Here is a 14463-nt window from a genome sequence, read left to right on the forward strand (position 1 = left end):
AGGAGTGCAGCATGTTGTCTGAGGCTACCTCATGGAAACATTTCCTTATATCACTCCGAAACTTCATGTGTGCTGCAAGTTCACCCACAGGGCAGTCATCTGACTTGCAGCCTCCACTACAGTAGAGTAAAACTGGTCATGCTAGAGATAGTGGTCATGCTTAACCTGTCCTCAGGCTGCTTCTCCCCTTCAGTTATTCATTGACTGTTCATAGGAGAGCAAATTCGATGGTAGGGCAGAGTCCTTTCTGCTGAAAATGGTATATTTTTTGACGCATTAGCAGATCTCAAGTTACATTATCATTCACTATCATTCTGTGCTATAACAGGTTCCTTATATGATGCTTGTAAGCTTGCCATGGAGCTATTAGCAATCTAGCTCCTCTTGTCAAATGACAGTGGTATTTCCTAGATGATAGACAAAGGCCTATCATATCTGTAGTATCAGCATCCTTTTCTTTTCCTCATTTCTTAAATGTTGAAGACATTTCTTCATCAAAATAGTGTCTCTGATTACAGTACTCAGAGGATGAGTCCTACTCATCAGCTTCATTCCTCTGTAACAGTATTCTTAAACTCCCAGTTGCAATTATGACTGGCATCTGGATTTCAAATCCTTCAAGTTAAAGTAAATAGTCCATGAAGAAAAATGAGCTTGCAGGAGTACAAGTGGAACTTGCTAAAACATTGGCTCAGTTTTCATGTTGTTGTTGATACTGATGGCTTGTATAAATAATTGCTTCATTTGACAGTTAATCAGTATTAATTGATTTCTTATTCTGATGATTTACACCAGGGACTTTAAATGTCCACTGTAAAAATATCAGAGAAAGTCTAGAACTCTGATTGAGTAATGGATGTGGAATCTCAAATAATGCTTTGCCTGGTGCTCCTGAAAATTCTGGGTGTATTAACTTGCTTGTTAACAAATCTTCTTAAAAAAGGAAAAGGGAGAAGGAAGAGTGACTCCTGAGTATCTTGATTAAGTGCTTGACTTCCTTTGTTTTTTTGTTAAAGAGTCAGTGACAAAATTATGATTCTTTTCCCCTGAAATATCATAAATGGAGAGCCCTTGCTACAGAAGTACTACTGAAGTGTGAAAGGAAGTTTACTACTCCCCTAGCTTTTTAATCCTAACAGTTGTTCATATAATCTGAACCAGACCAAGCATTACCACAGAGCATAAGGGAGCTCTAGTGAATAATTGCAGCACAGTGATCCCATCAATAAAATAAGCTTTTCAGTTTTCCACAGGAACTTACAACCCCACAGCACTAGCAGTTTCTTACACAACAATACCAATCTGTCACACCAGCAGCTTCGGGTTTTCTTTCTCATGGTCTTTTTGTATTTAGCCTGCTTCTTATGAACAGCAACAGTTTCAAAATCCCATGGTATGCAACTCCCAAATTTCCTCAAAAATAACCATGATGCTTCCAAGTAATCATTTTACAATATTTTACAAAAATGGAATAAAAGTAATTCCCCTATGGAAATCATTTGTATTTGACTTAATAAGGTTTCTAGTATCATGTCTTATTAGAACTAGACTTTTTAAGCAAAAAGAAACAAAAAAGTATTACAGGTTTGTCTAACAAGTTATTGCATCTTACATAGAATAAAATGAAGCAATAAAGATTCCTAAGCAATATGGAGTAGCCATGGTTAAATTAATGACCCTGTGTGGGCTGAGAGGTACTGTTGTTGTTCTGGAATGAGGCAGGGAAGCCTCTTCTGTGCCCTGAGAAACTCCTGAATTTCTTGTCTGGGCCACGTATAGTGGCCCCTGGCTTAACATAGTCCTGATAAGATTGTTAGGGTTAGAGTCATAGCTAGAGATAAGTTTGAGAGAGAGAGAAAGCCTAGAGGTGCCCTCGTTGTCACTGTGGAATGAGGCAGCCTGGGGAACCTGTTCTGGGTTCACCTACCCAGGGAAGTGAGCAGCTCTCATCCAACATCCACTACAGTTGTTTTGAATGTTCATAGGGTATCACTGAGAATTAATTCCCAATGGCATTGCCTCAGTGCCTACCTCTGTACTGATTACAGGAAAAGCAGATTAAATGGGTAGGTAAAGAGCAAGACACAAGTTCTTTAAGTGACTTTGAGAAAGTATTTCCATGTTATTTACTCCTGATCCTAGTTTTCCATATTCCAGTGTTCTTAGAGAAGGCAGCAAATATTGTGATATTAGCTGCAGCTATATCGCAGGGCAAGTTGGAAGACTGCAAGTCTTGTTGGCCAGTATGGAAACTAAGTTTTCTTATTGTAGGAACAACACTTAATAACAACTAGGAAACATTTTGCTTTTCTTTCTGGACCAAGCCCAACTGGATAATTTAACATACATAAGTAGTGTTTTTTTGTTGTTGTTGTTGTTTGTTTGTTTGTTTGCCATTGTAGAACTGGAGAAGAGCTCGTTCAATGCATTGATCATTTTTAACTAGAGTAAAAAGAAGTTTTTACTGTAGTATCAGTTGATTCAGCACTTCCATGAATTCTGCAGGACTCACACTCAAGATACGAGAGAAAAAAAAATCTGTGAACTAGTATTTAAAATTACTGCACTCACTCACAGATGTGATGGCAGACTAATGTTTTATAATGCTTCCAGTTATTGTAATCAAGAAAAGACATAATGGATTTGACATTCACACAGTTTCAGCCACACATCTGGAAGCACTTGAAACATGCTTTACTTTCCCCTACTCAACTCACTATAGAATTGCTTTCCATCACCTGCACTTCATCATTTTTCATAGCAATTTGGCTTACTGTGTACTTAGTGAATACTTACTTTGTTTTCAAACTCTGCTCAGATACATAGTTCACTCACACAGTTCTTGTCAGCACAAGATGCTCATGAGTCACTTCTATAAATTTATTCCCTTGCAATATGTTTGCAACCTTGCAAAATAAAACCATGGTAAAAAAGTTAAAAGCTGATTGTACAGTATTCTACTTAAGAGAGATGAGAGATCAGCTGGTAAAACAAGGACTTGGGAAAGCTTTTAACAACAACAACAAAGTAGTAGGACAAAAAATCCTGCGTTGCTTGAAGCCCTCATAAAGAACTACATGAAAATGAAATACCTAATTTAAAGTCCGTGCAAAAGACAACATGTTAAAATATATCTTTGTAAGTTTGTTGATGATAGTCATGGAAGTGGAAGAGAACACCTTAAAGGTGTCCCTTAAGTGAAGTGTAAACAACGCTCAAGGTACTGCTTGAGTGAAGCAGTATCTCACTCCCTATGAAGGGAGTAAGATTTCTCTATTGATAGTATCATGGCAGCTTAGAAAGGTAATGCTGTATTATGCTGATGACACCATTACTGAAAGTGAAGTCAGGAAAAGACTTTGCACATTTTCTTTATCTTGGGTTTCTGCCTTGAAAAGAATATGTGCAAAAGTGTGTATGGCTGATTTCCCAAATCAAACATTATGTTCTCTCGGGTTCGAAGAAATATGAAGAAAGACAATGCTTTGCGAAAACCCTCAAGGAAATTAATTTTGACTTGCAATTACAGATTCCCTTCCTTAGTCCTCCTATAAGTAAGAATCATTTCTTTTGCAGTGGAGTGCTGAACTAGCTACAGATGCAGTGATGGTGGTATTTTTTTTTCACTTAAGGTAGTCCCAGCTAAGATTAAATCTGACAACTATTGTGAGAGTATTCAAAGATGTTAAGAGTTCAACTAAAAAGAAAAAAAATCTTATGAACTCCTGCCACCAGGCATAGAACAAATGAAATAATAGGCAATTAACAATACCAGGAAGTTACCAGATGGTAAAAAAAAAGAAATGGGATTTGCTGATTCCCTTATTTCTAATAGCACTTCAAACCTCTCTAGGCACTCCCAAAAGGAAAACTTTCTTTGACGTAATGGCAGGCTGAAGCAAACACATGTCCGAACATCTGATATGGAATATCAGATGCTACTAGATACAGAGGTACAACATATGCAAATGTTATGTAAATTTCCAAATCCAGTACATTTGTATGCAGCTACTAAATTGCAAAAATCTAAAACTAAAGCAAAAACTTGTTTTGACAAATTTCAGTGAGGGAATACCTGGGAGAATGGAGATCTGGGAATGCAATTAGCCTATGCAAATCCCAAACATAGGCTGTGTCACAAAAGCAATGGACTGTAACCAAACTACCGGGAAGGTCAACTCTTTTGCAAATTAAAGTTACTGGAGAGAAGAAAGCAAGAGATAAATTTTACCATTCCAGTCAGCTGAAATTGCGCAAGTAAGGATATTTTTTTCAGAACTGTGTAGACCCATCTCCAGTGTATTCAGTCAAAGATGGAACTAGGAAGAAAGGTTAATTTTTACCTCTTCCTTCTGAGTGATTTTAAGAACTGATTTTGTCTCTATTGCGATTTTTGGAAAAAAAAAAAAAAAAAAAGGAGATCAAAATTTGTAATATTACAATAGAAGAAAAAGATATCTCATAATGATTCTATTTTAAGAGTTCTTAGGAACTTAGGATTACCTTGATTAAATTTATAGGCTTAATGGCTTAAGTCCTACACTAAAGATGATTTGGAATAAGAAACTGATATTGACCTGAGATATGAGCTGAGAACAAAAGAAGGCCAAGACCTAGGTTCAGAGAAAACAAAGTATCCTAAAGAATGGACCTTAAAATATATCTACTGAAAATCTTAATCACTGTTTAATTTATTAAAATTATTCATAGTGATGTAACTGCCTAAAGGAAACACACCAGTAATATAATTTTATAAGCAAAATAGAAATAAAAGATTCTTAATAGTGAGATTCTTTTAAGTTTCAACATGTTAATAAATATTAATAGGTCACTAGCCTCTTAGGCTTAAATGTCCTCCAGATTCAACTCCTCAACTGGAAAAATGTGAGGATCTCATTGCAGTTGTAGCTGGGAAACACAGGCAGAGTCTAGAGCCAGAATATTTTTCCAGGGGAGATCTCATCTTTTATTACAGAATTGTTAATAAAAAAATTGACCTATTAGGTGGTTGTATTGGATTAATTACTGTGTTCCTGGGTAGACCAGGATTAACCCTTACAACAACTTTCACGTTTTGTCATTGCCTAAGACAGCCCCATCCAGATTCTTTCCTATGACCAGTTCCTTGATTCCTTTTATACTTCATCTCATTTAGGCTGAGCATAACCAAAAAGGAAATTCTTCCTGAAGAAGAAAAAGCACAAATCCCCAAAACTGAAATGGAAATGTGCTATATGCAGCAATACCAATGTAGAGTCACATTATTCTAAGTAGGACTGGGACACATTAATCATGTTCTGCTTGGAGATTATCTGTGGTATAACCTAGGACTAAAAAAAACACACGACTAGCTACAAAAATATTTGAAATATTCTCTTATCTTGTTCAAAGAGGCCCTTGAACCTATAAACACTGCCTTTTGAAACAGCTCAGTTTACCTACCTATGTTATGTATTTGAAGTGGCAGTGCCTTCCTGTTGTCTGGAGGAAGACAAAAACAGAAGAAAACAGAAAAAAATCTGTGCCCTCATAGTCTGTAATGTGCTTAGGTGCAATACTTCAGTTGGAAGAATAATATATAGTGGAAACAACTTGCGTTTTGTTGGTTACCAGTGTTTTATAAATATTGTGCTCTGTATTTAATGCCATTTACCAATTTTCAAATATTCCCTGTAAATTTTATATAGAGAAAAGAATGAAATTGAAAAGGAAAAATGATAATTAAGAGCAAATTAAATTATCCTTGGAGTGATCTGCTAGCTGTGGAATAGTCAAGAAATCCTGGAAAGTTGCAAAGCTAAAATGTAGAACAGTGTTTATTTTGTTTAGACAAAATGAACTTAGTGTTTGTAAAATACACTGTGTGAAGACATAATATAAATAAGATACTGCTAGTTTTGCTTAATCATATAATGTTGACATTGGACTTTAGGTGTTAATGAAGTAATAATTATAGGCAGAACCCTGAATATACTGTGAGCATACATGCAGCTAGTTAATATAAATATGTAGCATTCTAGGCTAGAAGAATACTGAAGAATAGCTTTTTATATCAATTTTCAAAGGTGACAATGAGCCCTGCCTCCTACTCTCCTTGTCTCTGGCGGGCTGTGCTACTGACCTTGGCAACTGTCACTGCTACATAATTTTGAAACTTTCTATAAAGAATAGAGTAAAATAGCTCATAATTTTGCCCATAACATTTATACATTTTAACTTCAATAACTTTACTTGCAAATGTTTGGAAAGTCTAAAACCAAACAAAGCAAGAAAAGAAACACACTGGGAAGAGAATGGGGATTTTTCTCCATGAATTATATTTTCCAACCTCCTAATGAGCTTCTTATCTCTTTATCAGTTGATCACAATTCTTCTAGAAACATTGTCAGAAAATGAGGGCACAGACTTTCTGTTTATAGAAACACTAGCTCAAATACAGCCGTAAATAGCTTCAATTCTTTCCCTTGATTTACCTGAGGATCATGTTAGCTCTGCTAATTGTTGCATTTAAGCACCTGTATGCAGGTGGTTATCACAGCGTCCAAACCTTGTTCAGAGTCCCTGTTTCCCAGATTATATCCTTCAAGCTCAAAGCAGAGACTGTAGTCTGTGAAGATATATGACTACATATTTGCCTGAATTAAAACAAATAGTACTGGATTGTAACCTACTTACCAAGTGATCCATGTCCTTCCTTGAGAGGAATGTTTGACCTAATATATTCATTTGAAATCCAGCTTCTGCAAATTGGATTGCATTTAATCATGATGCCAACTAGCAGTAGGAAAGTGATGACACATTTTGTTTCCTAGGATCTTGTTCGGCTGAACATAAGTTCAATCAAAGTCAATAAGCCTTGAATAGAAAGGATGAGAAATTCTTGATTTAAATTAATTGTGCTTTGTATTTATTTGACTTTTGGTCTTTCTGAACTCTTTGACTTTTGGTCTTTCTGAGCTGATGCTCAAAAACGATGCTGTGAAACTGTGTGTAGTGTGTCGTTCTTACTACTCAAGTAATTTATAATAATCTTCAGTTCAGGTCTTAGTATTAGCTTTCTCAGAATTTAAAAAAACCCTCCTCTTTCCTGCTGATTTCCTTTCCTCCTTCCTTTCATCAGCTGATGAAAATTGATTAAACTATAAAGCTAAAATAAAGTTTATTTGATAAATTTTTTGAGTGTTTAATTTCAGACCAGACTTTGCAGATGGGAGAGAAGTCTTTGATTCCAAAGTATTTGTTTATTTAGTTAAGCCCACATTGTTGTATGGCTGCATGTGAGAGGTTATAACCACAGAAATTTATCTTAAGCTTGTATGTTTTAGAAGTCTGCGCACATCTCTGCCTGACAGTCTTGCAGTGTCTGCCTAGATGAAGTATGTGCTTGTTCCTTGTTGTTTTCTTCTCTGTGGCAGATAGCTCCTTCTTGAAATCACTGTGTTCTTGTGTTTTGTGTTTTTGTTGTTGCTGTTCTTAAGGCCTGGAAGCATGTTTTATCTATAAACAGTAAAACTAAATAAATGAGTTTCTTCCTTTGCCATAGTAAGAAAGGGTGTAGCCAATCTCAGTATATTGTAGTAACATTTTTGTTCTTGGGGGATATAGCAATAAAATTTACTTTTTACACTAGTAGGAAGCTTGATATAGTGAACTTCATACTACACTGTTCTCCATTCCATTTTGACTCAAGACAAATTTATATCACTTTTCTTATTGTCAATCTGTCTATCATCTATGTCTATATAAATATAAATATAAATATTCTATATAAATAATTTTACATTTTTATATATAATATATATGTAATTTTAGATTATAAAACACACACACTTACCATAGAATCATAGAATCATAGAATGCTTAAGGTTGGAAGGGACCTCTAGAGGTCATCTAGTCTAACCCCTCTGCACACCCCTCTGCAGGGTCGCCTACAGCACGTGGCACAGGGCAGTGTCCAAGCAGGTTTTGAAGATCTCCAGAAAAAGAGAATCCACAACCTCTCTTGTCAATCAGTTCCAGTGCTCTGTCACCCTCACTGTTAAGAAATTTTTCCTTAAGCTCCTGTGGAACTTTTGGTGCTTCAGTTTGTGGTCATTTCCTCTAGCTCTGTCGGTGGCCACCACTGAAAAGAGGCCAGCACCATCCTCTTCACTGCCTCCCTTGAGGTACTTATAGACACTGATCAGGTCCCCTCTCAGCCTTCTCTTCTCTAGGCTGAACAGGCCCAGCTCCCTCAGCCTCTCCTCATAGGGCAGATGTTCCAGGACCCTGACCATCCTCGTAGCCCTGCGCTGGACTCTCTCCAGCAGCTCCACATCCCTCTTGTACTGTGGAGCCCAGAACTGGACACAATACTGCAGATGTGGCTTCACCAGGGCTGAGTAGAGGAGCAGGATCACCTCCCGCGACCTACTGGAGATGCTCTTCTTAATGCGCCCCAGGATCCCATTGGCCTTCTTGGCCACGAGGGCACACTGCTGCCTCGTGGTCAACTTGTCTTTCACCATGACACTCAGGTCCTTCTCTGCAGAGCTGCTCTCTAGAAGGTCGGTCCACAGCCTGTACTGGTGTCTGGGGTTATTCCTTCCCAGGTGCAGGAGCTTGCACTTGGCCTTGTTGAGTTTCATGAGATTTCTCACCGCCCAGTTGTCCAGTCTGTCCAGGTCCCTCTGGATGGCAGCTCAGTCCTCTGGGGTATCAGCTGCTCCTCCCAGTTTCATATCATCCGCAAACTTGCTGAGGGAGCACTCTGTGCCTTCATCCAGGTCATTGATGAATAAATTGAACAGGACTTGACTGAGGACTGACTCCTGGAGGACATCACTAACTACAGGCCTCCAACTAGACTCTGCACCACTGATCACCACTCTCTGGGCCCTGCCATCCAGCCAGTTCCTAATCCACCTCACTGTCCACTCATCTATCCCACACTTCCAGAGCTTGCCCGGGAGGATGTTGTGGGGGAGGGTGTCAAAAGCCTTGGTGAAGTCGAGATAGACGACATCCACCGCTCTCCCCTCATCTATCCAGCCGGTCATTTCATCATAGAAGGCTATCAGGTTAGTCAAGCAAGATTTCCCCTTGCTGAATCCATGCTGACTACTCTTGAGCACCTTCTTGTCCTCCATGTGCCTGGAGAGAATGGCCAGCATGAGCAGGTCCACCACTTTTCCGGGGACGGAGGTGAGACTGACTGGCCTGTTCTTGCCTGGGTCCTCCTTCTTGCCTTTTTTGAAGACTGGCGTGACATTGGCCTTCTTCCAGTCTTCCGGCAACTCCCCTGTTCTCCAGGATCTTTCAAAGATGATGGAGAGTGGCTTAGCTATGACCTCTGCCAGCTCACGCAGCACTCTGTGGTGCATCCCATCAGGGTCCATGGATCTGTGGGCATCTAGTTTCCTTAGATGCTCTGTGACGCAATCTTCCTCTACCCAGGGCAAGTCTTCCTCTCTCCAGGCTTCTTCTCTTGTCCCTAGAGCCTGGGACTCTAAAGAGCTGCCCTTGGTAAACAGCGAAGCAAAGAAGGCATTCAGCAGCTCTGCTTTTTCTGTGTTATTTGTAACCATGGTACCCATCCTGTTCACCAGTGAACACAGGTTTTCCCTGATATTCCTTTTGCTGTTAATATATTTTGAGTTTTTCTTGTTATTTTTAACAACCCTTGCCAGATGGCGTTCCAAAAGTGCCTTAGCTTTCCTTGTCGCATGTCTGCATTCCCTGACTACATTCCTGTATTTCTCCCAGGGGATCTGTCCTTTTTTCCACATTCTGTATACCACCGCCTTGTGCTTGAGCATTGCCACAAGCTCCCTGCTCATCCACACAGGCCTCCTGCCCCCTCTGCCTGACTTCTTACACACAGGGATGCGCTGTTGCTGGGTGTGGAGGAAGTGCTGCTTGAAAACTAACCAGCTCTCTTCGGCCCCTCTTCCTTTGAGAGCTCTAGCCCATGGGATTCTTCCGAGGAGGACCCTGAAGAGGCTAAAGTTGGCCCTCCTGAAGTCCATGATTGCAAGGCTACTTACAGCCCTGCCTCCTCCTCGTTGAATCCTGAACTCCACCAACTCATGGTCACTGCAGCCGAGGCTACCCCCACCTTCACATCTCCAACAAGTCCCTCTCTGTTTGTTAGCATGAGGTCCAGCAGCCCACCTCTCCTGGCTGGCTCCTCCGCAACCTATGTCAAATAGTTATCATCAACGCACTGCAGGAACCTCCAGGACTGTTTGTGCCTGGCTGTGTTGTCCTTCCAGCTGATGTCGGGGTAAATGATCTAAAATTAGAAGCCAAAGGAAACTCAGAGATATTAGATCTGAAAGCAGGTTGTCTGTCTCTGCAATCTATGTTCAACTATCTTTATGCATTCCTGTCTCATCTGCAAATTCACATTCTCACAGGACCTTGCCTGGTACAGGGCCCAGAATGGGTGGTTCTTATTAATGAACAAGTGTTCACATGCTTGCTTCTTCCTGATCAGCCCATCTGTACTATTTAGTCCTTAGTTACAGAATACCATTAAAATCCTGTGCATTGTATAGAATTAGCACTTTTCTTACAGCCTTTTCTTTATACTTTATACCTTAGTAAAACTATGTGTCCAAGCTGAGAAATTGAAAAACGGATATCCTTTAACTATTGGTGATAGGTATTTTACATGTTCTAGGACATCCTGATGGGCAGTCAGGATCCTGCTACAAGTCTTTGATCTTTATTCGTCATCATTTCTAACTCCTTTTGCTGTAACTGTCCTCATTCTTATTTTTTCATTCTCTCTCCTGATCTGCTTTTCCAGTACCTAATGGTCTTTCTTAGAGAAATTTATGTTCAGAATACTTCCTTTCAGCTACATCCTCTTTGCTCAATCACTCTCATCATTTCTGTTTTCAAACTTTGAAACTGATATTTCTCCTTTTTTTTTTTTCATTATTCTTTTGTTTCTGACCACTGTTTTGTATTCTGTTATTTGATCCTCATATGCTGGTGACAGAATGACAACCAGTATGAAAACATGGTAGAAACATCACTTTTTAAGATCTGGAAACAAAAAGCTATACTTAGACAAAGGACAAAATCAGCACAATGTGAATAGAGCCTTTTGAATGTATGAATCAGATTAAGCACACTAAAATAAGCACATAAAATTTGATTTTTCAATCAAGTTTGTAAATTAGCCAGCCTGGGAAAATTTTCATAAAGATCAATATTTCAGCTCTGACTTTAACTAATTTCCCTAAAATAAACCAAGTTTTTTGATGAAGACAGGATGTTTGCAGATAGAAGGCGTTTCATGCATAATATAATTTGTATACGGCGCAATATGAAAATTAATAAATCCCCCCAGCTTTATATAATAGAGAACATATCAGGCAAATTCAGATAGATCCTAACAACAAATAAAGATAGAAAGGTAAACCTCTCCTGCACCTGTGCTCATGCAATATAATAGACATGAGGTAGGACATCTAACACTCTTCCGAATACAGAAGAATCTTTTAGACTCTCATTAAATATTATGGCCCAAGAAGTCTCAGATACAGCTTCTTTTAGATACCATAGATGAAATGGAAAATTTGAACTTGGTCACAGTTCAGGCAGCAGACTATCAGGGAGAATTCTTAATCAATAGAAAGAGTTGTAGTGACTAAGATGATCAAAATTTTATTTGTATGCCCTGATCCAAAATTCAGCTTTTCAGTCTTTGCTTGAACAGGTTATTGTTCTGTTTGATACATAACGTTTTGACTGAAAATTTAAACCTTTATCATCTAAATTGCCAGGACATTAATCTAAAGGAAAAAAACCCTCAAATTAATTAAGGCAAAGGACAAGTTTTAATTTGTGCATGGTCATTTTGAAAGAACTTAGTCAATGTTAATATGTTTCAGTTTCATCTGGGTAAGTTATTTCTGAATCCAGATTTTCACCTGGGACATTTTCAATGATTGTCAAATGAGAGTGTATTTCAAGATGGTGTTATGACTACATGTCTATTTATCTATCATTTTCATGAGAGGAAATAGACATGGTTCAGCTAGCTGAAATAAATTCATATGCATAGAGCAATTTGCAAATTCCATGCAAGCACTCTGCTTAAATGGGTTTGTATGTCTGCAACGAGAAGTGTAACACAGTATAGCTAACAAATTCAGTTAACACAGTTGCTATTGGACTGATAGACTCTGAAATACAGAAGTATTAAGAAGCCTTGGCTAGTCCTCCTTGTCCACACCTTTACATTAGCAGAACAGATACATATAATTAAAGAGCTTCTACACTCTGACTGGATATCATATTCTTTCTGTGGATCACTTTGATAGACTTATAGTCTAAATCTACCATGAAAAGCAGTTGCATCACAAAATAAATGGGCCATGATCTAATATTACTGCAATTTAATATATGTATGAAATATATTTATAAATGAAAATCTAAGCACATGTTTCTTCCGACTTCTCCTTTTAATCATTTTTATCTTTGCAGTTATTGTAGATATACCAATTAAGAGCTAATCTTCCTGACAGAGTAGAGAGCATAACTAACATTAAACAATTTTTCAAGTTGATTGGACACCATAATAATAATAATAAGACATTTAGTAACAGCAAGTCTTATTCTTTGTATGATATTATTTTAATGGTCTTATTATTTGATATGGGATAAAATGGTATTATTTTTAGTGCGTTAGGTTTCTTGAGAATCATTTATGTGTAAAATATTGCCTATTTCTGGAGCTTTAATTGAAAAGCATTCTTCAATCCAGAAGCAGAAGATTCTTAAAAATAAATATAAACACCTAAATAGTTTCTTATTCAGGTATAATGTAAAGGCATGACTGGCATTTACATAACCATTGTCTTATATTAGGATCACTGGAGGGGTCTTTCCAATTCCGTTGCAGCTCTTATTTATTTATTTTTATTTTTTTTATTTCTATCTGTTTCTCACTATAGTTGAGATTTCTTTGCTTGAACTTAATCTGTAATTTTTATATGCTCACACAGAAGCAGTGCAGATGTTTACATCAGAGCAAGTAATTTTGGGCTCCTTTTTTTTTGTAAATGAAGAGAAATAGCACTTCTAATTCACAGATTGCTTGGTTTATTTTAGATGACAACTTTAGGATGAGATGATTGACTAAAAAAATTCCTACCAAGATGCAAATATCTGTGTTGCATCCGTCTACAGTTAGCCAGTTAAATCCTATCCATCCTGTCCAGAGGCAACTTGAGGTATGTTTCAATATAATGAACCTGAAATAAAAGCTATTCCTATCAAAGCAAAAAATCTATTAACTTTCTGAGTAAATTCTCAGCTATTTTGTCAGATTTTGAGAGCAGAGCTATGCAAGTCTCTAAGTACTTGCAAATACTTCAAAGGAGTATACTCAAGTTCATAATTTTACAGTGAAGGAAGCAACTCAGTGATCAACTCAGATTGTAACAGGGCTTTAGAGGAGCTTTCCAGAATTGTCATACAGTGAAGACCTCTATCAAACCTCCAACCAAAGCGATACAGGACTACCACTCAGAGCCAGTTCTCCAGCTTCAAGGTAATTTCAGTGTTCACTGCTTGTGAGAGGGGTGCCTTCCTGCCTGGGAAGGACTGCATGGGAACCCACACTACAAGTACATCCGCTGCTCCTGCTGGTTTTATAGAAGCCATGGAAGAGTTGACTAGAATTACTCACAAATCAGCAATGGGAAAGATGGAAAGCTCTGGTATACATGCTCATGATCTGGCCACTGCGCTGCCTGTGTGATCCATCAGTCGTGGAAGCTGAGGCATAAAGCTCTACTGAGAAAATTCCTGTTGAATCCTGTCACATCTGTGGTAGACTTTTATATTGATTAATAGGAGATTCCTAACAATATGAGTTCACTTGCGTATCTGTCGGGAAGAATGTAAGAAATTAAGTGTGCAGATGTGGTAAGGGAATAAGCAAAGATTGTAAAATTATAGAGAAGGCATGCAGATGCACTGTCATATGTGCTACTGGATCAGGGAGGTCAGATGAGAAAAAAAAAAAGGGTTGTTCTGAAGACCATTACTAAAAAAGTGGGGAGTAGTAGAAAACTGCTAGAAAACTATGAGTAAGGGAAGAATTACCCTCCAAAACTGAATCTCTAAAAATATGTTCAAGTTGAAGAAGCAGTTGAGTAATTATTCATTTCGTTGCTGTTTGCTTATATTAAGCTGTACAGTACATAGACTAGTGTTTAACAGAGGGCTTGGTCAGATTGTTTTTACATGACAATATCATGTGATTAATTTAAATGCATAAAAGCAAAAGCAGTTAAAGAAAAATTATTTTCGGTCAGTCAGGCCCAAAGTAGAACATTTTAACCTTCACACAGCCTTTGGTGTGCTTACAGAAGACACAGGAAACATCAGAAACACCTACCTACATTATCTTGCAGTTCCTAGCTGCTCAGGCTTAAGCCATGAACTTCTTGAATTTTGAGA

The sequence above is a fragment of the Tinamus guttatus genome, unplaced genomic scaffold, assembly GCF_059628265.1.
Source record: "Tinamus guttatus ecotype Peru unplaced genomic scaffold, ASM5962826v1 Tinamus_guttatus_pri_ptg000134l, whole genome shotgun sequence".
NCBI lineage: Eukaryota > Metazoa > Chordata > Aves > Tinamiformes > Tinamidae > Tinamus > Tinamus guttatus.